The sequence below is a fragment of the Zonotrichia albicollis genome, chromosome Z, assembly GCF_047830755.1.
Source record: "Zonotrichia albicollis isolate bZonAlb1 chromosome Z, bZonAlb1.hap1, whole genome shotgun sequence".
Lineage (NCBI taxonomy): Eukaryota > Metazoa > Chordata > Aves > Passeriformes > Passerellidae > Zonotrichia > Zonotrichia albicollis.
Window position 1 is genome coordinate 57,853,122 of NC_133860.1, and position 24,889 is coordinate 57,878,010.

Sequence of the window (24,889 nt, forward strand, 5' to 3'; positions counted from 1 at the left end):
ATTTAGCAAAATGTTTTATTATAGTTTAGTTATGAGTTTTGTGTGAATTGGTTTGTAAAAATAATTTTGTAGCCGTTGATATTATGTGATTGAGTTTTGTGTAACCCTGGCAAGTAGCTTTAGAAACCTAATAAACATTAAGCCAGGGTAGGAGAGTAAGAAGACTAACTGGTTTGGGGATAGCATACAATAGGACAGGTAGAAGATTTATGATTTTGCTCGTGAACTAGGGAATGTCTTACAAGGGTCCGTAGTTTGGCGAAGGGCCACTGTTTCTTGGAGACTTTGTTATGAATTGCTCGTGTATAAAAGGAAAACACCCATGTGTGAATTTTGGGGTTCTGTTTTTGGGGACGCTAGTCCGCAGGCCCCCGGGCCCTTCAATAAAGCGCCGCACAAAACTTATCCGAGTTTTGTGTCCTTTATCATTCGGGCAACAATATTTGTAACCTAAGACAAAGTTGTAACCAAAATATTAATATAAATGCTTTTTTATTTTATATATATATATATATATATATATATATATATATTTAACCCAGGCTAGCAATATATATATTTAACCCAGGCTAGCATTTACTGTAAGCTGAAGCACATTTGCTATGTCTACTCATGGAATGCAGCATTAACAGATACAAAACTTGTAGAAAATAAATATATAAATAAATAGATATCAGCTGTGCAGTTCAGTGGATGACCTCATTTTGTATTAACCTTTGAATATCTGGTACTGTCTAGTTACTGAATACTGAAGAATGTCATACATTTTTGAATGGAAAAAAAACATACTGCTGTAAACTTTCCCTCCAAAAAAGGAATTTACCTTATATGAAAATTAAATTTAAGAGAATTGCTTTGAATAGTGTAAGAATAAATGACAGAAAGAATCCAGGACAATAACTTGTTTTGTCTCTATTAACAATATATAATTTGCTACCTGCACTGGATGTATTCAGTAACAGTTTTGTGCATGCAAATAAGAAAAGAATTAGGGGAAAAAACTGGAGTATGGGGAAGAACATAAAAAAAGAGCTTATGCTCAACTAAAATTGTAGATGTGTAGCTAAAGATGATTCATATTTAGCTCAATGAACTACAAAATATTTACAGGTCAAGATTCACATTTCCACAAGCATTATGAAAGTTGTTTACATTATGATAAAAATATTGAATTTTTTAACATATAAATACAATTCCCATTGTTGTATTTTGTTGTATAATAAATAATTAGAAAAGTATGATATCTGTCAAAACACAATGATTTGTTGAAATTCCATGATATATATATCAGGACAAAAACCTAATTCTGACTAAAATTTAGATACAAAATGTTGTGTGATGAGACAAGAATTGATAAATTTTGGTACTATTCAAGAAAAGGTTTCACAGTTTTCTAAGCATAAGAAGATGATTGTAGAAAATAGAGGAATTTTTTTATTTGTTTATTTATTTATGTCTTTCAAAACAGCCAAATGTTTCAAGTGGTGAGCCCAGGAGCATATCTAAAAGAAAATACTGAAATACTGGAATTTCTTTGCATATTTATTGTTATCTTATTTTACGAATTTGCTCCACCCATTCATGTGTAGGTCTGGAAGCTTTTGGTCATACATAGAAAACCTTTACTGTTCCTCTATTTCTCATGGCCATCTTTGATGGAAGGAATGCAACAAAAATTGTATTCAAGCTGCTGCCTGGAAGTGAGGGAAGATTCTTACTGATATTACTTTTCTTGTCACAAACTACTTCACCCTCCACTGCAATGGCAACCTGTCATATTAGGATCAAGTTCCCATATAATCTGTTGACCTGTACAAAAGAGGAGAGTTAAGAGTTGGTTCCATGTTAACCAGCAAGACGAGCCTGATAAAAACACAAACTAATTAGAAGGCAAACAAAATGTCAAGTAAAACGTAATTAATGCAATTAGATTGGATTAATAGCCACAAACTTACTATTTCTTTCAGAATGTCTGTTCTTTCATGATTTTAGATGATCAATGAACTTCAATATTTTGATTGATTTTATTCAAGTGTTCTTATTTTTTCTCAGCAATGTAAGGGTTGATTCCCCAAAAACTTAATTTTCCAGTGCAGAGTTTCCTTTCTCTAGTTATTTTCTTTCCTAGACCTTGTTTCACTCCTGTACTGGATTTCCTTGTAGCCAACTGCAGTTCTACCGGCTAAATTTGCAATGAAATCCAGAGGTGTGATTGCAACACCTGTATTGATAACTGATCTAGCTTTAGCTTCTGTATTCAATAGTGGATGTTCTTGCAAAGGAAGTTTTGCTTCTGGGAGTTGTCAGATAGATTATAGCTGTGTTGAGTGTAATCCACTTGTGCTGCAGTCACAACAGCAAAGGTATATCAATAGTTTATGCAGACATAACTCAACAAATAGGCAATTAATAAGGTGTAAAAAAGTTTAGGAGTACCTTCTGAAATATTTTTTAATCTGCAGTCTGGTGGGTACTGTCAAAGAAATCAATAGCTTACTACAGGTAAATGAAACTAAGAGATTGAAATTAGACAAATGAAATGAAAAGCTGATTTCAATGACATTGTACTCATGAAACTCTGATGAAAAATTACATCAACATACTGTAGCCTGACATGTAAGGAGTATGATTTCTATACATGGAGAGTAATAAAGTTTGGTCAGTAATGTTATTCATTATTTTTATTACAAAATGAAGGTCATATGGCCAGACAATATAGGCAAATATTGTTTAAGGTACTCTAATCAGATGCCTCTGTGTGTATATGTATTTTCATTTAACAGGAAAAGTTACTGTCCCAGGAAGGTTTTGCTTGACTTCCAGACTGAACAAACCAGAAAAAATATCTAAAGCCATGTTAAATTAGAGTACAGGGACTCTTTTATACAATCTACTGATTTCCATCCTGAAATTTGCAGTACAGTTTAGTATTTTTTTAACTGAGTGACTGATTGTGCGTGGTCTGTTTCAATTTTAAGGAATGAAAGTAATTCACTAAAATTCATAAAATGTGCTGGGAATTTCTGCATTCTGGAATTGGAAAGCACAGTATGTATAGATCTTTAATTCAGAGCCCAGATCAGTCTGAGAGAAAAAAAAGCAAACAGCTTGATGGGTAAAATATAAATATTAGCTTGATTATATCTACATATACAATTGCTGTTGTTTTTATAGAAGGAAGATAAATATACCCTGCTGATGTTCCTTGTACCCTTTGAGACTCTCTTGGAGCTTCCCTCTGAAGTGACGTTGCAATTCCCAGGACTTATAGCCTAGAAATGGTTTCTATGGCAGCTTTAACATTTATTTTTATAGATATCTCTATTGAGTATTAATATATGCCTCATGAAACTCCTTCTGCACATCCAGTGAAATAAATACATCCTGGGAAGTTGCTGTCACAATTACCAAAGAGAATCCTTTCACAAGTTAGAATAGTCAAATTCTCTTAATCTGCATAGACCCTCAAAGTCTGTTCTTTTATAACATGTACTAATGGTCTTTAGACAGCTACAGTGTTTTCATTTGTTTAATATACATGAAAAGGAGATTTGCTTCAAAGAAAAAGAAAAGTTGTAAATTGAAGTTGTAACTTAAAATGCTATAAAATAAAAAGGCACTTCTTAGGTATTCTTGATTCAAAAGTTTGAGGAATTATACCGTATATTACAGCATTCTATAGTCTCTTTATATTTTATTTCTAGTGCTATATAAGTACTGAATAAAAAATACACTGCTAGTGTCCTCACCCTGGTTCTTGCTTTGTTCTCCATATTACTTACATGGTTGGTTCCACAGATGCTCAAAAAGTGTAGATTTTACAGATCACAAGGTCAGTAACAACTCCAATAAAGCATGAAGAAATGGAAGAGCTCTTCCTGGATGTCACTGATAAGTATTTCTCAAATTGTTTGTAAACTGAAATTTTGAGTATGAATGCTTTCTTAGAGTGTCTAAGAGTTTTCTAGCTGCTTCACTAATGTCATCGTTTGAGCCTGGCACAGAGCCAGTGCCCCCATGAAAATGCCTCACCCTGGTGTCTGCTGTGAGATGTGACCAGGAATAAGCAAAACAGGCTCTAACTTAAACATAAAGACCACTTTATTACTTAAACTACAGGAAAATAGGGAGAGACTATAAAGAAAAGGAAAAAAAAAAAAAAAAAATTGAAAACCTTACAAAACCACTTTTCCTCCTCCCCACTCCCTGACTTTCCCAATCCAATACATTCTCTCAAAAATACCAACTGCCCAGCCCGGCACGACACTTTAGTATACTCAAACTGCAGTTCATGAAGAGGAAAAGGAGTCCTTCTTGTTCCATAGGCTTCTGGAAACACACTGAAAACCTCGGATGCTTCCTTGTCACTTCGGCACCGCCCGGAAAGTCCATTTGCCGCTTGTGACATGTTCCTTCCATGCTCAGTGCTCTCACCACCGAGACATGGATCAGAGCTGCTTTTAGGGTGGTCTTTCAAGGATGCCTTGTCTCACTCCAAAAAGGCACAGTCTCTGCTTTTGGGACAACTGTCCCCCCCATATTTTTCCAACCCCCTGGGGCCGGGGGGTCCTCACAAATGAACCCTCCTGGTTTTGAGGCACTGCCTCCCCCTAAATGCAGTCTGTGTCACAGGAACGACTGAGTCCATGGCTACAAGAAAAAGTCCAGCCAAAAGGCCACTCCAAATCATCTCTCCCCATCCAATCATCTCCACAATCTCCGGGCCAAGTCATCTCATCTCTCATCTCCCTTCTTATTCAGCTTCGAGGAGGATTAGCATTTTTGTAAGGCCCCAATCATGAAAGGAAAGGGTTAAAAGTTTCAGTCTCTGTCTATCTTAGAACGATGATACTCCCACACCTGCTGCCGCTGCGGCCGGGCAGTCTCCCTCCTTCTCCTCCCGGCTGGCTGCTCTCCTGGGGGGGGGGGGGCTGGCTGCCCGAGGGCTCGATGTCTCTTGGGGCTCCTCCACCCTTCCATCCTTGGAGCCCCCCCCGATGCCCCCTCTGTCCAGGCCCCAGGCCTTACCGCATGGCTGGCCCCTCCCCCGCCCAGCAGCAGCGGGCCGGGCGGGGGAGAGAGAGATCTGAACTCCTCGCCCGACGAGGTCCAAAGAGGAAGTGCCAGGGCAGTGCCCTGCTTTTAACCCCTGTGTATTCTCGGAGGTGTGTCCAAACCCCACTGGCTACACCAGGTGTCAGTATGAAACCCAAAACCTTCATTGGTTTGACCACAGCTTCCCAGAATTCCCACTTCTTCCTGGTCAAACCATGACAACTAAGAAAGCATGATATTTAACTATTTATCTTTATAGATATTTTCTGTTTTATATGTGCAATACTATTGTGGTTACATAATAATGATATGACAAAATGTCAGGAAATGCATTTAAGATCTTTTATAAAAGATATTTAACAGTTAGCAAGGCACAAATCAAATGAGAGAACATTCAACATAGGATGGGATTTATATCTCTGTATACATAAAGTGTAAGTAAAGTTGAAATGATATAACTGTAGGTGAAATGCTGTGTAAAACTTTGCAGCATTATATTCAGAGCAGAAACTGGATACACTTAGTCAGAAGCTGTAAAGGAGTTTCTTTGTCTTCATTCTAAGTAGCTGATCTATTATATTTTCAAGTCATGGACATCAGGATTTGGACATTTCAAGCACAATTACAAGAAATTAAGAAGCATTAAAACTTTTCAGTAACAAATGTTTTCCATGTTGTGAAGGCAACAAAATATTAAGGATTCAGCATAGATTATGTTGAGACCAGCATTGAGGAATGTGCTGAGTTTCAGTATATGCATCTGACTGATCTATAATACTCATTTAAAAGAGATTAGTCTAGTTAAGGAACTGCTTGGTTGATATTAAGAAAATTTAAGTGTTTTTTACAGCAACATTCAGTCATTCTTTCAGAAAAGTACTAATTATTTAGATTTCATTTCTAGTGATCATTTTTTTCCAGTATTTTGTTTAAATACTAGATGTAAGTAATGTCTTTTTTCCTTTATTTCCTATATTTTGTGCTATAGAATGTGACATCTATTAAAGCAGAATTTTATGAGAAGTGATTTTAAAGCTGGCACCTTATTGAACTTATGAGTAATTGTTCTAGGAAGGAAAATTCTGGTTTTGTTGTTAGACCTGAAGACTTGAGTGGTTCAGTTCTTCTGAAGGAACATTTTGTGCTTTAACATTATAGGCACTCAGATTATTTAAGAATTATTTACCACCAGAGCAGACTCAGAACATGTCCTGCAATGCGTAGATGAAGCAAGGAGAGCCATTATATTGAAATGAGATACTAACTGTAAAAAACCACTTGTTTCCCTTTCCCTGAAAATGAATCTACATCCATATGTACTAGATTTGAAGTGTGGCAGTCATCTGCATATTTGTTTGGCAATGTCTTATTACTGAAATGGAGATGCGGTTGAGACACTTAGAAGAGTTTTTATTTTTCTGGGTTTGTTTGGATTTGAGCTATCACAGCTCTAATGAATTTTAAACAAAATGGATGTGAGACCTGTAAGTAGCTGTCATCCTAAAATTAGTGCATCAAGAAATCCTTGCAAGTTTTCTCAGAGTTTCTCCACTGATACTGCTGACTTAAGACTGAGTTAACAGTGTTTGTCTTCAATAGCTCAAAGAGCCAGTGGTAGTTACATAATTGCTTACATTATTGTAAGCAATATTGTATCTGAGGGATACAACAATTCAGAGAATGCAAGGTTGAGAAACAGAAGTATATTTAATTGAGTTCTGTATTCTGCTAACATAGTTTCTGAAGGAAAGAACACAATGGAAGCTTCCTGTTCCTATTGAACTAAAATATTAGACCACACACACTAGCAGTAAAAATTGTCTCTATGAGAATCCTCTGTGTTGCGATAATGAGCGACGTAGGGACCCCAGGCAAGTGCAATGGAGTGCTCTTTATTGCTAAAAACCTGGCCTTTTTAAACAGTTATCTGGTTTTGAGTTTACATAAGGCACAAGAAGCCCAAGTCAACCAACTACCATACACCACAATGCGGATGTGCGGCAGTGAAATGTGGAGAGCTCATCTCTCACATCTCTCACATTTCTCTACTCCTATTCCAGCTGAGTCGCTCTCCCACAGTTCCCTTCTACTTAGCTTAAGTAACAGGTCTGAGCCATGTTACAAGGCCTTCCCTTTATAAAGCCTTACCTATTGTTAACACCTCTGAATCACTCCAGAATAGATATAAAACATTCTCTTTTCTTAAGAGTTAATCAATATAGGAGGTTAGTGAGTATGGCTAGGTTTAGATATGTTTGTTCTAGGGGTTATATTGAGATTATTTTCCTTTTGCAAATCTCAAATGGTCTGCTTCAAGTAATTTAGAAACCACCAATGGCAATTTTCTTCTTTTGAGACTGCAGTTGTACTTTGGAGCGTGCTATTTTTATTATTATATGAATGATAAAGTTTTTGTAATACCACTCTTTATAATATAGTGAGTTCAGTGTCACCGTACTTAAAAAGTGATAGGTAATTATTTGCAAGTGCCAGCACAAGCAATCAGATGATGTCTGTGCAGTTGTTGGTAGGCTTTTGGAAGAAAAGCCTGTAATGCCCATTGTTCTCTGCAGAGGAAGTTTTATTCTGGGTAGCATGCAGGAGAAATTATAAAAATCTAATCAGGTCAGTAACAAAAAATTTTTAGTTGCAAACTTTAGAGCATCCACACAGAGTAAGGCACTTGGAAAACTTTCACTTTGCAAAATTTAGAATAACCAGAATGTATAATGCACTTAGCAAGGCATTGACTGGATTTTTTGGTTTGGCTTGCAATATATTTCAAGAAGCAGAAGGTAAGAAAAAAACAGGGAAAGGGAAACAGAAAAAGAGAAAGAGAGAGGTAGATGGTCACCACTGTGACACTGTGTGTCACCACCCAGTGTAATCTCAGCAGATTTTAAATCCAGGGTAGAGGAGCATGACATGTGCCATACTCCTTGCCATCATTTTATCGATTCTGACCCCCTGTGGCCCCTCCGTGTGCGGGCCTGTGCGAATTTCAGCATCAAAATTTTGTCCCTGCTCTTTACACAGAACTAACTAAATCAGGTGAATCTGCAGGATGCTGGTAAAATTAAAAGTCAGATAGATATTGGGAATATTTTTCATTTGCAAACTGGAGTAAAATGGTGTCGTCAAGTTATGCCAGAGATCTAGCAAATTTGAGGCACAAAAACCAGACTCCCAGGGTATCTTTACTTATTATTAACAATAATAAGAAGTATTATTATTACAGAATCATAGATTAACTAGATATCCCAGATACTTGTCAAAGTTTTAAATGATCCCTTTAAGGCCTTTCCTTTCTGTCCTTGTTTCCATACTCATATAGATTATCAGAGAATACAGAAACAGCAGTTATCAAATTTAAAAAATGGAACCTTATTTGATTTAATTCTTTTTTATTTTATTCTGGCCATGTAGTGAAGAATTGTTTATGAATGTAATTTAGGGTAATGCATGTATTTTCTTTATATAATCTGTCCCACAATCTAAAACAAATGCATACATTTAGTCAATTGAATGCAAGGTGTTTGCTAGGTCAGCTTGTGTTAGCATTGTTATTGCTTCTCTGTAGAAGCAAAACATCTTTACTAAATATGTAATAATACAGAATGTCAATGTCATATTTTCTGGAAAAATCTCCTCACCCAGGATTCTTCTCCTGGGAAGCTGAGAAAAAGGAAAACAATATTGTCTCATTTGCTTCTCTGCTGTTTTGCTGCTTTGGAATGTGTTTGAAGATTGTTTATCCAACAGTTTGTTGTTTCATTTGTTTCATGTGAATTGTTTTGACTTAATGACCAGTCATGGTCAAGCTGTGTAGGGGCTCTGGAAGGAGTCACGAGTTTTTCATTAGTGTCTTCCTTCTGTCTGTATCCTTTCTGTATCCCATAGTATAATTTAGTATAGTATTCTTTAATATAGTATAGTATAATGAAATAATAAATTAGCCTTCTAAGAACATGGAGTCAGATTTATCACTCCCTCCTTTATCTGGGAACCCTGCAAATACAAGAACAGAAGTCTAACATCCAGCTGTGGATGAATCAAGATGAATTTTATTCAAACACCTGTTTCTTGCTGCTCCTTGCTGCCATGCACATGGAGGAAGCAGTTGAAAGTACAAAATGATTTTTACATACAAGGTTTTCTCAAGATTTTTACCTTGAGAAATTATAAATTTGAAACAGTAACGGTGAATAATAGGTTAAAAGTTTTGGTTTTATTTTTTTTTTACCTGAGGGATTTCTTGGGAATAATGTCTTATTCAGTGCACTTCAATTTTGATAATTTTATATGTATAATTAACTACTGACAATGTCATTTGCCAAATAAGCTTTACTTAGATTCTGATTTTAGTAGCTTATAAAATTTTTGAAATTGCCCTTGGTGTCACCATATTTTCACATTTGGTCTTTGTTGAATGATGAAAATTAGACAAATAATTTTTAATTTGTGAATTGCTTTGGCTAACCATGGAATTCCAGGTTGCTCATTGAGCCTAAACATGCAGAAAAAACTCACAAAATTTGAAACTGTAAAAGTAATTATGATTCTCTAAAGGACATTATATTACATGTGGCAGTACACATATGTAAGCATGGCAAAATAAACTGGAAGTTAGCTGAGAAGTTGTTAAATTTTTTTTACATTTTTCTGAGGCAAATTAAAAAGACAAAGTATGCCCCAGTTGTGTTAGTCACTACAGATTATTTTTGCAATCTATATGGCTTTGTAATAGCAGTGGTGGTGTCCCCTTAAGATATGGAATAAACTTTGACTTTTCTGTCATGAAGTATTTTCCACTATTCTTTTTCCTAGAATATATTGAGATGACTTTGAAATGTTAAATAGTAGAAAGACAGAAAACTTAATAAAAAAATTGAGAGCAAGACTTATAACAACTCATATCTGACTCAGCTGTCTGGTTTATATTGTGAATATTCTCCTGTGCCTCTTATTGTAATTGTAAGGCCAGTAAGGCTGCAGTGTTGTTCTCAGGTTCACAGCTGCCTCTTGAGAAGATAGCTGAATTCAAAAAGGAAAGAGAGACAAATGACTTACAGTAAAGAATGCAATATATTTTCTGTGTCAATCCCCAGACTGCATTATTTTTGTATTATTCACATCACATGATCAATGCATGTTGTATGATTGGTAACGCATATTTCTTTCCTTCTTCCAAAATAGTTCTGCTACTCTGGAGTTTCTTAAACCTTACTTCACTTGTGCCACAACAAAAATCTGACTTTCTAAAGAAAATAGAAATGTTTCCTAGATAAGCATGATCAACATTGCCAGTAATGGCTTAATTTTTATAAGGGATTTGTAAGTGGTTACATTAGTAATGAAACTTAAACTCAGTTATGAAGTGGGCATCAACCATGTAAATAGTCTAGAATTTTTGTAAAAAAAAAAATTTACCAAAACAGTGATGAGTCCTGTTCACTGAAGTTTTTGGCTACTAATATTGGTTTCCATAGGACAGAAAAATTGGCTTCATTAAGATGTTTTACATGGAGAAATGTGAAGAATTAATTCATAACTCAGTAATTATTTGCTTAATTATGTGAACAGATTTTACACAATCATCTCAAATAATCCAGTAATTATGAAGCAGTAATAAACCCAAAAATTTAGCTGATTTATCTATGGCCCTTGAAAAAGTTCCACCCCATTTTTAATAAGTGAAGTTTCTAACCTCAGTACCCCATATTCATAAACTGTAACAGAAGGAGGCCAGCACTTTCTTGTCTGTAGCATGATTTTCATACATATGGATCTAAAATACGTATAGCAAATCTTGAATTAGGTATTTGTAATACTAGGAGTCAAGTTCAAATCTATGCTTACTTTGAAGCAGTTTTTACAGATAAGGTCCCAGATTTGGGGAATAAGGGATTTTCTTTTTATTTTTGGTATCCTATTATATAGGGCCCCTAGATAATTAGAACTGTGAAACTCTATATCAGGAGGATTTTACAATACAATGAGTACTGCAAGCCTTGAATGAATACTAAAAACCTTTGTGTCAGTTTTCTGAGAGGAACAGACATTCTTCTGCAGCTCCATCAGAATGCAATTTAATTATCTCTATTTATTTATTTATAACCTCGAATAGAGTTTGAGAGATTCAAAAAACATTATGTGCTGAAGGCTTACTAAAGACACTTGGGAAGGACAAAGTGGAAACAAAAAACTATTTTGATTTTTAGAAAGAAAGGTCATCTTGTCTTGCATCTCATGTCCATTTAGTATTGTAGCTGAAAAAAATATCCTTAATTTTGACATATTGACAGAGGCTGAAATTTTCAGCCCTTTGTATATTCCCTAGGTGTCCAATTCTATTAAGTCTAAAATTTATACTACACTTTAAGAAACATTAATAGTATTTCAAGTATAGAAATTACAGCCCTCGGATTTTATGTTTTGTTTTCTATTCTGTATATTTTGCAAATTTCAAAGGTCACCTGAGGAACCTTAAATGGAGAATACTTAACTGTGAAGTACTTAAAAGCTAACAGAAAGGAATGATGGCTTACACACTTGGAAAAGTATAGCTGTGAGTAAGTACACTCTGAAATAAAAATATTGGAGCCCACTGATGAAGACTTTATTTCAGCACTATGATGCTGAAGGAGGTAGAATTAACATTAGAGTAAAATTAATTAATTAATTAAGGAATTAAGGCAATGATTTAAAAAAACATGCCTACAATGTTTTTTCAGGATAAGAAAATGTAGGGGAATTCTTCTAACTGCACTCCTTGCAAACTATATGGTTGATCACTGCTAGAATGTTTGAGCTGGAGGTGCTCTCTGAAATGGTATTATAACTAGGTTACTTTTCTTTATTGATTTATATAGTTAATAAAACAAAAAGCAATAATCATTTAGAAATTTTAAAGTCTTTATTAGGAACAGAAAAGAGCATTATAAACTAGATGGATGGATTAAGCAAACTTCAAAAGGACAAGCTTTTTAAAGATTATAATACTACACAACTGAATTCAGGAGAGACTCTGAGTTAGAGCAAGAGAAAACTAAAGAGATATATTTGCTTAGAAAAAATGAAAGAATTTGAATGGTTATACTTTCTGCAGTGTGAATGATGAAAGATTTAACAAACCAAGAAGTTTTGATTTTTATTGTTCCATCAAAACAGGATTTCCAACCCAGATCTGTAAATGCTACAGGTATACTTCAAAATAACACACACCTGCCAATAATTAATTCTCCTTTTTGTGTTTGCATACTCATTTATTCTTAGACATTTCCCCACAGATGCACATAAGGTACAATTTAGTCTGAAAGATCTGACAAGGTGATGTCACAAAGCACAGTCCATACTGTCCTTGATACAAGCAATACTTGAGGTAATGGTTCTTCTTTTGTTTTACTCAGTGTAACAACTATACGACCACTCTCTTTTTCTCATTTTATATATATATATATATTTAAACTTCTGAGTTTCTGTGTCTAAATAGTTTTTTAAAATCCTGAAGAAAAGTGGCAATATAATCAATCCCCATGCAACGCCACTAGTGACAGGTCACCAGTATGATGTCGTCCCATTCACTATAACCCCTTGTGGCCAAGTTGCTCACACATCACATGATGTGTGTGTCCAGCTCTGGGCTGGGTATTTTCCACCGAAAAGGATCCTGTAGGAGACAGCATTGAAATTTTCATTAAAATCCAAAAATTTATATCAACTCACTTCCTCTGAACAGCTAGCTGAATAAGCTGGTCATAAAAGGAAATTGGGTTTGATGAACAGAATTTTCCTCTCATGAAACTGTGCTGCCTCTGACTGATGACTGCATTGACCTTCAGGTGTTGTATCCTAGAATCATCTCAGCAACTGTACCAGGTATTGAAGTGACAGCCTGTAGTTTCTAGGAACATAGCTCTTACCCTCCTTGAAAACTGGGACAATGTTAGCCAGCTGCCAGTTGACTGAGACCTGTACAGATTCCCAAGAACATTCAAAAATCATTGAGAGAGGCCTCAGGATGATATCAGCCAGCTCTTTGAGCATACTCAGATGAATTTTATCAAGCCCAACAGACTTATTGGGATTGAGCTGGAGCGCTGGATTGTGAACAAGTTCAGGCTTGACTGGGAATTTATCACTCATTTTTCATAGACATGATCCTGCAGCTCAGAGCTCTAGTACCCCAGGGCCCATCATTTGTGTCATAGAAGGACATAAATAAAGTATTAAACATCTCTGTCTTGTATATGTCACTATATTCATGAAGTGACCACCCTCATCAGGTAATGAGCTTATTTTAATCCTGCACTGTCTTTTTCTCTTTTAAAAAGCTCTTTTTATTGCTTCCCACAGTACTGACCACCTTCAACTCACACTGGTCTTTGGCTTGACAAATTTTCTCCCTAGAGTGGCAAGCAACATCTCTATATTCTTCTTATATCACCTGCCCTTGCTTCCACTGGACAAATACGTTCTTTTCTTACCTTAGCTCCATTTTGGAAGTGCTGGCTCCTTGGCTTTAGGAGGTGTTACTTAAATAGTGATAAAAATGTATGAATACTGGCAACTTCAAAAACATTTTCCCACTAACTAGACCTCACTAACTAGTTACTTGAGCAGCCTGAATTCTGCTCTTGTTATGTCCAGAGTAGAGGTTTTGCTGGCATTTTTCCTCCTAACAACAGAAATTTTAAACTCCATGGCTTTGAGTTCAGTGTGGCCAAGACAGCCATCAACCACTACTCATGAGACACACTGTTAACAAGGAACAAATCAATTAGGACATGTTTCCTGGTTGGCTCCCTCAGTACATGTACCATAAAGCTATTTTTTTTTTTAAGAACCTTGTTAAGATTCTTTTTTAAAAATCCATGTTTTTTAAGAATCTCCTGAACCTCACTGTGCCAGCTGCGTGGTCTTCCCAGTTGGCAACTAGCAAGCTGGAGTCCCACATAAGGAAAAGGGCAGTTAATTTGAAGGTATCCCTTAGTTCCTTGAAAAATAACTCATTGGTATTATCACCCTGGCTAGGTGATCCCTAGTAGACTCCCACACTGTTATCCTCACTATTTGTTTGTTACTTAATCCTTAACCAGAATCTCTCAACCATTTTCAACTGCAACCTCTATACATTCTAGTCCTCTGTTACGTACCATGCTACTTCCTCAGCCTCACCAGCCCTGCCTATGTCTCCTGAATAACCTGTAACCATCCATAGCCTTAGACAATTGCCCAGGTGTTCCTTCTTCTAACTCATCATTTTCCTGTTCCTCAGTTTCCAGACCCTCCTATCTCTTCCTTAGGGGCACCTGGGAAGAGAAGCAGATTCACCTGGCACCCTGAGCAGGGACCTACCTCAATTCCCTTTCTGACTCTTACATCCACTCCAGCCTCTTGGGGAGACAGCAGGGGATTGTCCACTTCCTGAGGAGCAGCCAGCTGCTGTGCCAGCCCCAGAGTTGGTACAGATCAGCTCTACCAGACAATCACCTACACATATGCCCGGATACTCCGTAAACTTTCCATCTCTTGAAGTAGTACCATCAGTGGTACCAATTCACCTATTTTGTTTTACCTATTCCTTATCAGAACTTGCAAAGAGATTCAATTTTTTTTCCAATAAAAATATTTCACTTAGATAAACATCAATTTAGCTTATTATCTAAAACTTCACTTTGAATTTCAGAATTTTTAGCAGTGAAAAATGCTTCTTATGTTGCTGCTGGTACAGTATTCATGGAGTTTTCTGAGACATTTTCATTTATATAGTTTAGTTTAGTTTATGTAGTGTAGTTTATTCTTGAAATATGGAGTTGCTATATCCAATGTATCATATTTTGAGAGTGTTTAGTTAATGTTAAGAATTAATGTGAAGACTTTAGATCTCGTGTCTTCTTTGTGTTTCAACATTTCTTACATATTTTAAGCCTGAGAAGCAAAGAGAATTAGAAACCATACAGGGTGTGAGACATAATTAAGGATAAAAGATTTGCAATTGCTATTGAACTTGAGATGAAAAGTGTAATATTTAGCATATTTAATTTATATAAATCCACTGAACCTTCCCTGTGATTCAAGCTGAAGTTCTCATTGGAAATACAAAGATATGAAAAGAATTAAGGTGGGATGGAAGCACTACAGGGACAAAGAGAATTCTTTGCTGTCAATCTAGGCTACACTTCTTTGTTAACTGGTCTGGCTGGGATGCAGCTAATTTTTCACGGAGAAGCCCTCAGAGGTCTGTGCTTTCATTGGTAGCTAGAAACGGGCTGATAACACACCAGTGTTTTGGCTACTGCAGAGCAGTGCTGGCACAGCCTCAAGCCTGTCATTCCAACATTGCCACCCCTGTATGCCAGGATGGTTTTGTTGTTTTGTTTTTTGTTTGAGTTTTTTGTTTTGTTTTTCATTACACTTTCTCTCTTTTTTTTTAAAATTTTCCTCACATGTTTTTTTATCTTGCCTCCTTTCCAGTTCTTCTGACAAGGGTGTGTGAGAGCCCAGTTTGCTTTCTCAAGAGTCTGTTGTAGAACAGTCTAATTCTGAATAAATACAAGGTTATTTTAAAATAAAACTACATTTGTAATGTACATATTTTTCTTTTTTGTTGGAAAATATATTGTTCTTTTTTGGTAGAAAACAAGAAGACTCTGTAACTACAACCAGATTTAAAATTCTTCTTTTAGTGCTCCAATTTTACTTTAAATCATTGTTTTTTGCATGCATAAATACAAAATCTAACCATTCAGGTGAAGAAGTCCTTATCCTCAAATAATTTTTAAAATAGTTTGACATATTTTGACCATATTTGACATATGGTACTTATATAATACCTCTTTTCAATAGAACACATAAACAAGTTTTTCAAAACAGAAATAAAACCACAGAAATTGATGTAAGTTAACCTAATAAGTTGATTCTTACTTAAGTCAAGTCGTATTTTGGCACTATGTCTTACCTACTTACCTGCAGGGCTCTTTAGTCACAGGAGAAGTCATCTTTGAAAGGTGATTCACGTGTAGGTTACTAAAATTGAAAGTCTTGTTTGTATAGCTGTGTCACTAACTTCCGCTGGCTGCCTTTCTACATTGCCCAATGTTCTCCCACCAAAAGTACAGTTTAAGATGTCCACCCTTTAAATACGTGATGGATGTTCCATAAATATGTTAGCATGGATGAATCAACAGCTGTTAGGCAAAAAAATGAGATAAACATTTATTTCATACACCGGGCAGTTGTCAAGCAACATTAATATCCTTTAGTCAATAGAAGAGTGCAAAACAGCTGCTGAAAGGGCTATGATAAACAGATGGCAAGAGCAGACAAGTCAAGCTGGTATTGACTTAACCCCCTTTATAAAATTTCCCAAGTTGCATCCCTTGGGAAGGACTTGTGCTGAGAAATAAGTTTAAATCGAACTTTCTCCTTATAACAATAACGTATGACAGCCTACAGTAAATATCCCTACTTTTTTTTTGTTAGGTTCATTACATGAAAAAATTAATGGACCAGTAATTGTATCAGGCAGGAAGTAGCTGAAAATTCATTTGTTACACATGCTGCTAGGCTACATAAGGCTTCTGAGGGCTGTGTTATTGAAGAAAAATAATGCATGTTTTGTTACTTTGGAAGCAGAAATTTTTATCTGGTCTGGTTTGGTTTTGGTTTATTTACAAACTGTAAGGTCTTGTATTTCCACTGCACTATTAAAATCTATGTTTCAGACTAAGAACTGGTCCTTTCCTAAACACTAGGGGCTTGAAATTCATATGTCTAAGAGAAGATCTTGTTAGCATGCAACATTTTTTGCTTAAGGCTCATTGACCAGCTTTCTTTTTCCATAAAAATATAATGCCAGATTCTACAGCAATTTTCATTTACTCCCCAGGTAAACTTTTGAATGATCTCTGTAAAACCAATTTGAATAACATCTGTTTCTCCTACCAATTTGGGTAGATGCTGAAATAGTGAAGAAATTTAGAGCAGCATGCTGAACTACACTTGCAGAACTGTTGTTTCTTTTGACTGGAATCAAAAATCATGGTTTTTAGACCAAAGGATGACATAGGGATTTTACAGTTTATATTCCAGTAAAATATAAATTAATGATGCTAGTCATTATAAAAAAAAAAAATAGGGCTATATATTCCAACAATAGCAAAAGATTATACTTTAAATTAAATACCTGGCAGTATCCTTAGGTTAGGACTTGATTACTTTCATTACTTGATTACTTTCCAAAGTTAAATAAGATGCTCAAAAGAAAGGGTCTTCTGTACTTCATCATCATACATTACTTCCTAGAAAACATTTAACTGTTATGCTAAGTTTCTATCCAATAATTTAATTATATTTTAGACTTTTTAAATAGCCTAAAACTTTACATTTTATTTAAATTACAAATTTGAATTTTATTTAACTAGTTGCATGAAAAAAAATACTCACTTACACATAATTTAATTAATAGAATAAGCTTGCATTACCCATTTTATAATTTGGATACTGGAATTTAAAATAATCTGACTAATTGGATATTCATATGTATGGAAGATAAGTAAAATAAGATCATAAGGCTGAGATTCATTCATCGATTATTATTTTACTCTCCCAGTAGCACAGTAAAAATCAGCAAAGCTATTCAGCAATTACATACAGGTACAAGAACCTATTCAGGGTACATTAGTGGGAGGCAGTCCATTTCTGTAACCATGTGCATGCAATACTGCTTTAGGTATTCTAGAATATATGAGATTCTTTCACAGGATTTTAAGGCGTGATTTGATCTGGTGCTCTTCTAGATCAACAGTCTGTCCCAACAAGGGTGAACCTTATTTGTCTGAGCTGCCATTGGATTCCACTGCTCCGGAATTGAGTGCCACTTTAAAGTCTTGTATAAACCCTGGAACCAAAAATCTCCATGTCTTAACACAAGGTATCATTGTACAAAAGAAGAAAAAAATCCCAACACACCTGGCAATCCTAATCCCATCCCCCCCCAGCAAAAAAACCCTCCCAAAAACAACAACAACAAAACGAAACAAATGAACAAACAAACAAAACCACAAAAAACTAAAGGCCACAAAAAAACAGACAAACTAAAACAAAACAAAAACACCCCAAACAAAACAACAACAAAAAAACCCACCCAAACTCAACAGAAAAAATCAAACACAAAAAACCCCAAAACCATAAAGAAAACCCACAAAAGTAATCCAAATCAAGCTTAAAATCTTTTAAAATCACAACATAGATTTGAAATACTTACCTCTAGGTAAAAAAAACTGTTGTTTTCCAACACTGCTTGGTGTAGCATTAAATCAGGAAGTGTCACTGCTATCTTGAGGTATGATATGAGATTTGTCTTGAAAGAAATCATTGACTTGGAAGCTGCCATATTAGCAATGGAATTTATGAATGTATTACTTCACCAAAATTCCTACATAATTCAAGTTTCTTTCATATAATTTCTTTCATATAATTATAAACTCTTTCATGAAAGCATTAAAATTAAGGAGTCATTGTATGGTTAAATGGCTTCTGCACTGTGATTATTTTAAAAATTTTGTTTCTTTTGACACCTCTCTATAACTATACTCATTACTATTCATTCTGCAATGTCAAATAAAGTAAAAATGTGTCAAGTTCTGAACAGTAATCATGTTTGTTAAGGCATACATTGTCTCTCAGATAGCTAATATGGATGGATTTTTTTCTTTAAATTAATATTCACCGGGAAATCTTGATGTGGGTTGGAAGGTGAACAATTTTGTCTTGCTTTTTCTAATGAGGCCAAAGCCTGAGAGTGAAAAAGAAAGGTCTGCAATAATCACATTACAAGGATCTCAGGTTTGAATTTTGTTGGAATTATCACTTAATAATGTTTACCTTTCTTTCAGAAGCAAGAGTCATAGATGGATTTCTTTCTTTCCTCTGATGGCCCTGATCATATAGGGATGGGTTTCTATCATCTTACAAATAAACTACTTTCCTCCTCAGATAAGATGCTCTGAAGTTCAACTCAGAGAACCTATTTCACATACATTAGTTCAGTACAGTATCAGTGAAAGCAGGGATCTGTGCTTGGTATTAATAACCTAGTATTGTCATGATTGCAATCTTACTTAGCTAAAGAAAACAACAAATTAAAACCACAAATGTTGCTGGTGCTTTTAATTTGGTTTTGATTTTGTTTTGTTGCTGATGTTTTTTGGTTTTTGGTTGGTTTTGTTCGCGGGTTTTGGGTGATGGGGAGGGAGGCTGCTTTCCCCTCAAATGCCACAGCCAGTATTGGAGTTTTTCAAATGTTTATTACATTTTTTAGTGTGCATATAATTCCTTTTTCTCAGCTTTGATAAATCTTTTATTTACTTGTATGATGATGACACTGTCTTGTTGCTATCTGATAAGGGACCACCAAGATTAACACTATTTTTCATGCTAAGCTAACAGAAAGTTACAAAGTGACTTCATGAAAATGGAGCTAATACTCAATTTAGATAAGACTTCTGTGGTATTGTTTACTCCTTGACCTCTGCCAAGGAGGAAGCTTTTCAGATTAACTCAGACAAGAACACACAGCAACTAAACAGAGATTACTAAACACCTTCCAATATCCTATCTGGGCTGTTTTATCTTATGGCAAGACAGCAGTAAAAATGACAGTTTATATAGATGCTACCCATATAGAGTTAATCTACTCCAAGTTTGGTTTTTCCTTTTTTTTTTAAACCCGTTGGCTTTAGAAGATTTCTCTATCTTTCTGTAGTTAGATTTTAATCTTTTTTATGAGTACTTGTTCCTAAGGTAGAAATAGTGTCAAATCTCCCTATATTTATTTGATATATAGAGGTTTGCACTAGATAAAAAGCATTGATTCTTCCAGACAGAGCAAACAATGCTATATAGAACTTATTATTGACTTACTATTTTTATATCTAGAGTATTTGGATCAAAAATCTGTGGACTTAAAGTAGTTTTTCTAGAATAGTAGTCCTGCTGGTATTGTAAGGAGTCTTGCAAATTAAATTTTTTTGGGGGGCGAGAGGGTGTGAAATGATGGTAGCAAGGTACATATATAAAATCTGAAATCCTGAAAGTGTAAAAAGTTTAGAAAAAAAATCTTACCATTTTTAAGCCATTTACCATATATGAAACAGTCAAGTCTGTATATTTATTTGAGTCCTTTCTGATAATTCCCAAATCGATCAGATTCTTATTTTTGAACATACAAATTGATTAACTTGAGAAACTTGTTGAAAGGCAAGCTTAATTCAAAGAAGCTTGCGCTGTTTAACAGTCTATAGTTCTGGGTTGTTCCTGGAGTGACTCTCACCCAGTTTTGTAAACATAACCTTCAATAATCTTGAAAGAAAAAATAGTAACTATCCATTTGCCAGTGAGTGTATCTGAATTATGTTTTACTCTTACAGAGGGACTTCAGCAGAAGTAAATTTCAGACTTCAGTAACTTTCTTTACCATGACGTAAGCAGACAGTAGTTACATAGCAGAAGCATGCTCTTAGCTTCTGGCTATTAGTTAGTTAAGCTCTTCACCAAGTTTTTACTATATATCACCTGACAAGCACAAATCTCTTAGTTTTTATTTTTTTCTTAGCTCTAAAACAAACTAATGAGTCAAAATTATCTGAGAGCTTTTATTTTTATGATGTAAATGAAGTACTGCAACACAACTCACAACAGAAACAAAAATAAAACTCCTCTTGAATATGCAATATAACTTACTAAGAGGATTCAGAGACAGAAATAAATATAAAATAACTGCAAAGAACATTATGAAGCCTGTTAATTGCAACTGCACATATCTGCACTCTGCAACATATACACATTATATACATACACACATATGTATTGTAACAAAGGCAGCATATTTTGGATACCCCATCCAGCAGGGGTGACACTGGTTGCTATAGAAAACAAATCAGGAACACATGAAAGAAATGGTTAAAAGTTTCAGAACTGCTGGAAAATCAACTCAAAGCACACTAGTTACCAAACTAATATGATAGGTTATCTGTGATAGGTGAACGTTACCAATGAGATATATTTACCCACACAGTAAAGTCCTTAGGTTTGCCTTGAAAAAAAATTAATACTACTTTTATTAAAACTAGAAATTAAACTTCTTTTTTTTCTGGTTCTTCCCCCTCCCCACCCGGGTTGTGCCCTGTTTAGCTTGAGTTATACTGTGTAACCTGCATACCCATCAGGCTGCCTGCATAACCCAAATGCACTGGCACCTCTCAGAGGCTATAAGCAAAGAGAAAGAGCAGCTGATAGCAAGCCTCTGTAAGATAATAAATCAGCAACAGGTGCTCTAGGCACTCAGGAAGACTGGAGATCAGGTCGCAAATGAAATACATTTAGAAGAAAAACAGGAGAAATAAAGGAAGCCGTTGGTAAGACAACATGGAGAAACTGTGTTTGATTTTGGCCCCCTGAAACTAAAATTGGCAAAGGGATGGAAATCAACACAGCTAATAAGTAAAGCTACAGGGAGCCTGGCTAAAAGAGAAAAAAAACCAAATAAACCAAAACAAAACCAAAAAATGAATAAATATATTCTCTTTATTCATCAAAATAAAAAACAATTCAATTACCCATGAAAAAAGGTAGACAACATTTACATTTTCCTGCTAAGGGCCAAAGAAAAATATGTTGACACTATACCTAGTTTGTGCAATGGTATTTCTAATAGGGTTCAGAAAATTCATTTTATTTGGATGGCAATATTATAGTAATGCTTTGATTTTTCTCTATATCTCCCTTCTCTCCATGACAAAAATTAGGGGTATTGATAACTCAAAATGTCTGCCACTGATATATTTCTTCAGATTTTATTTTCTTTTGGTCTCTTCTGGCAGTCTCTGTGCATGTAAAATGAGGCTGAAGTCAAAGAAGAAATGACACAATGGACCTAACAGATTTTTAAAAACATCAGAACTTGAAATTTTTTTTTAATTCAATACTTTTTTTCAGCTACTTCATCTTTCTTTATAATTTTTAGCTTTTATTTCCCCTCTTACATCCCAGAAAACAGAAGAAATTCACAGATATAAATCAGTTTTAATTGCTTTTTTACTGCTAGGTGGTTTTCTGTTTACATTTAATCTGTTGGATTTAAAAAACTGAAGATGTTGTTTAGAGTAAGAACTAACTGTCTATTGAGAAAAAGAGTTGAGTGAGAGTTATTGTGTAACAAATTGCTCTTATTATTCCTTGTAGCAATTTAGAAAATCTAGTTGGAGAGAAAGACAAGACTGTTTTATGTTGCACAAACACACAGAATTACATCCCAAATACTGTACAAACTATGCAAGAAATAAAGAGTCAGAGCATATGGATACAAACCTGATGGAAATGTATAAAGACAGTGCACACATATTGAAAAATATTGATACCAGAAGCTTAAATATTAAAAGTCCAGTCTTTGGTGTATTATACAATGAGCCTGTATAATAGTGCCATCAATTTCAGAGTGAGCAGTGGTGGTTGTAAATAAACAAAACAAACAAAACTTGTGGTCCTTTTGGCTTTTTCTCCCTACTTCTCCCAGTGTTGAAAGTACTTTCAATTAGTTATCTGCACACTACAACTGTCGCACTTACGAATCATGACTCAGGCCTTACCCACACCCAAAGCATTTTATATCTCTGCCAGAGTCACAAACGATTATGACTTATCTTTTTTTGTAAATAGCAGTAGTTGTGGTTTTAACTCTTATTTCTCCAGTATTTGTATTTCATATATATATATATATATATCCAGAAGCTTAAAACTTATTCCTTGAACATGTAATCTCTTACTTCGTTTACTTTCATGTGAAAATAATTATATGACTTCTAATGAACAGTAACAAAGCAGGATTTTTGTGTGTCTATGTTTCACCATCTGTAATTTATCTGGGCAAGAAAAAATTGTTGTTTAAATTGGAAAGTATGATTGTCATTTTAAAAGTAATCTCTTGTTTCATGTTATGACTTTAATAATAGTTTATTCCCTCCAATGTTCCAGCATAGTAGTAGAAATGCATAAATAAATTACAGCCCAAGGCAAATCATAAAGTGTTTTACATTTTTCAATAGTTCATTGGTTGGCAGAACTGGTAGAGCAAAATATTTCAAACTTGGGCTGATATACTTTATTCCAAAGAATGAGAACAGTTAGTATTAGAAGGGACCTTAAGGATAGCTAGTTCAATCCTGACCATGGGGATTGAAGAGTAGTAGAAGGGACAGTCTAGTACAAGGGACACGTCACTCAGAGCCCCTGCAACCTGGCCTTGCACACTTCCAGGGACAGGGCCTCCTCATCTTCTCTGGGTAGCCTGTTCCAGTGCCCCACAGGAAATTACAGTTATCCTGACAGTAACATATTTCTTTCTCAGGATGTGTTTTTTTCCTTGATCTGATCCATATTCTTCTTCTAATTATGGAGGATCTTGGAGCATGCCTTGAAAGAAGAATTATTCTGCTGACAATTTAGTACAAGTTCTTAGCGGTGTGTGCTTGAAAGATGGCTGGTGTTGGTGTTGCCTTCTGATTTCAGGCTTCATGTACTTTGGGAGGAGAAATGCTTGAAATCTTCACCAAAAAAAGCTAAAAATGTAGGTATGTGTTTTAACAGTTGTCATAATTTCTTGAAAAATGGCTGACCAAAAGCTATTAAAAATCTAATAAAAATCCCACATATTGTTATGCTTCCTAAGTACTGAAACTATGAATTAGTTTTTTACTATTTTAAAAATTCTGTTATAAGTACAAATTATATTCTAATGTGTTCACTTATACCCTTTTAGTAAACCAAGAAACTAAGATGATTTGGGTTTTGCTTTGTCTTGTTTTGGGTTTTTTCTGGGATTTTTTACTAGAAAAATTTGTTGTACTTTCTTAGAAGATTTATGATCCACACGTTAATTTTTTCAAGGGGAGTTAAGAAAAAAATAGACTTAATAGTAGGATATAAATGAATACTTTTACATGCCTTTGCATGCATTTACCCCCTCTCTTTTCCAGTAGCAACAATATCTGATAAAAGAAATTGCCCTATAAATTTTTTTGCAGTGGGGTGTTGACTTTTTGTGGCTTTTAATTAGTAGTTTGTTTATATATTAAAAGATAATAATGAGAAAAGACACAACTGAATGTGATTAAAGAAATCTGAAATAAAATTTTAGACAGAAATACTTTGTGACTTTTGTTGTTTTGGGTTTTGTTAATGGTAATATTTTAAAATAGTACGCAGGTGGAATAAAAAACCCAACATATTCCAGATTGAATATTGTGACCTAAAATTTGAGATGTTTAGTAAACATGATATTGCTTGAAGTCCCAACCCTGAGCGTGCTGGAGATGTAATAGATAAACCTAAAGAGACTTCCCAGAGGAGATGTGGCTTCTTGTCTCTACCTCTTAGTAATGACTTATGCCATATAACTCATGTTCTGGTTAGCCTCATAAATGTTTAATTTTTTCTTTTGCTATTGTGTAAAACTGAGATTGTTCTGCTGGAGTACTCAGAATTACATGATGCTAATAATGAAGAACTGAGACTACAGTCTTTTTTGTACTTCACCTCTGCTTTTATTTTATAATAAGCCTTTTTTAAATACAAAATAGGTTTGTGCATTTCCTTTTTGGATAAACAGGAGTAAGTGTCTTTAATGGCATAATTTATAATTTCTACCCAGTATTACTTTTTACACTTCAGACTGGGACAGTATCCTCATTTAGCAATTTGTGCTTCAAAGAAAAAAAAAAACGTTTTGCACAGCTGGAGGTTTGTTAGCCCAATGGACATGATAAGCAGCTAGCAA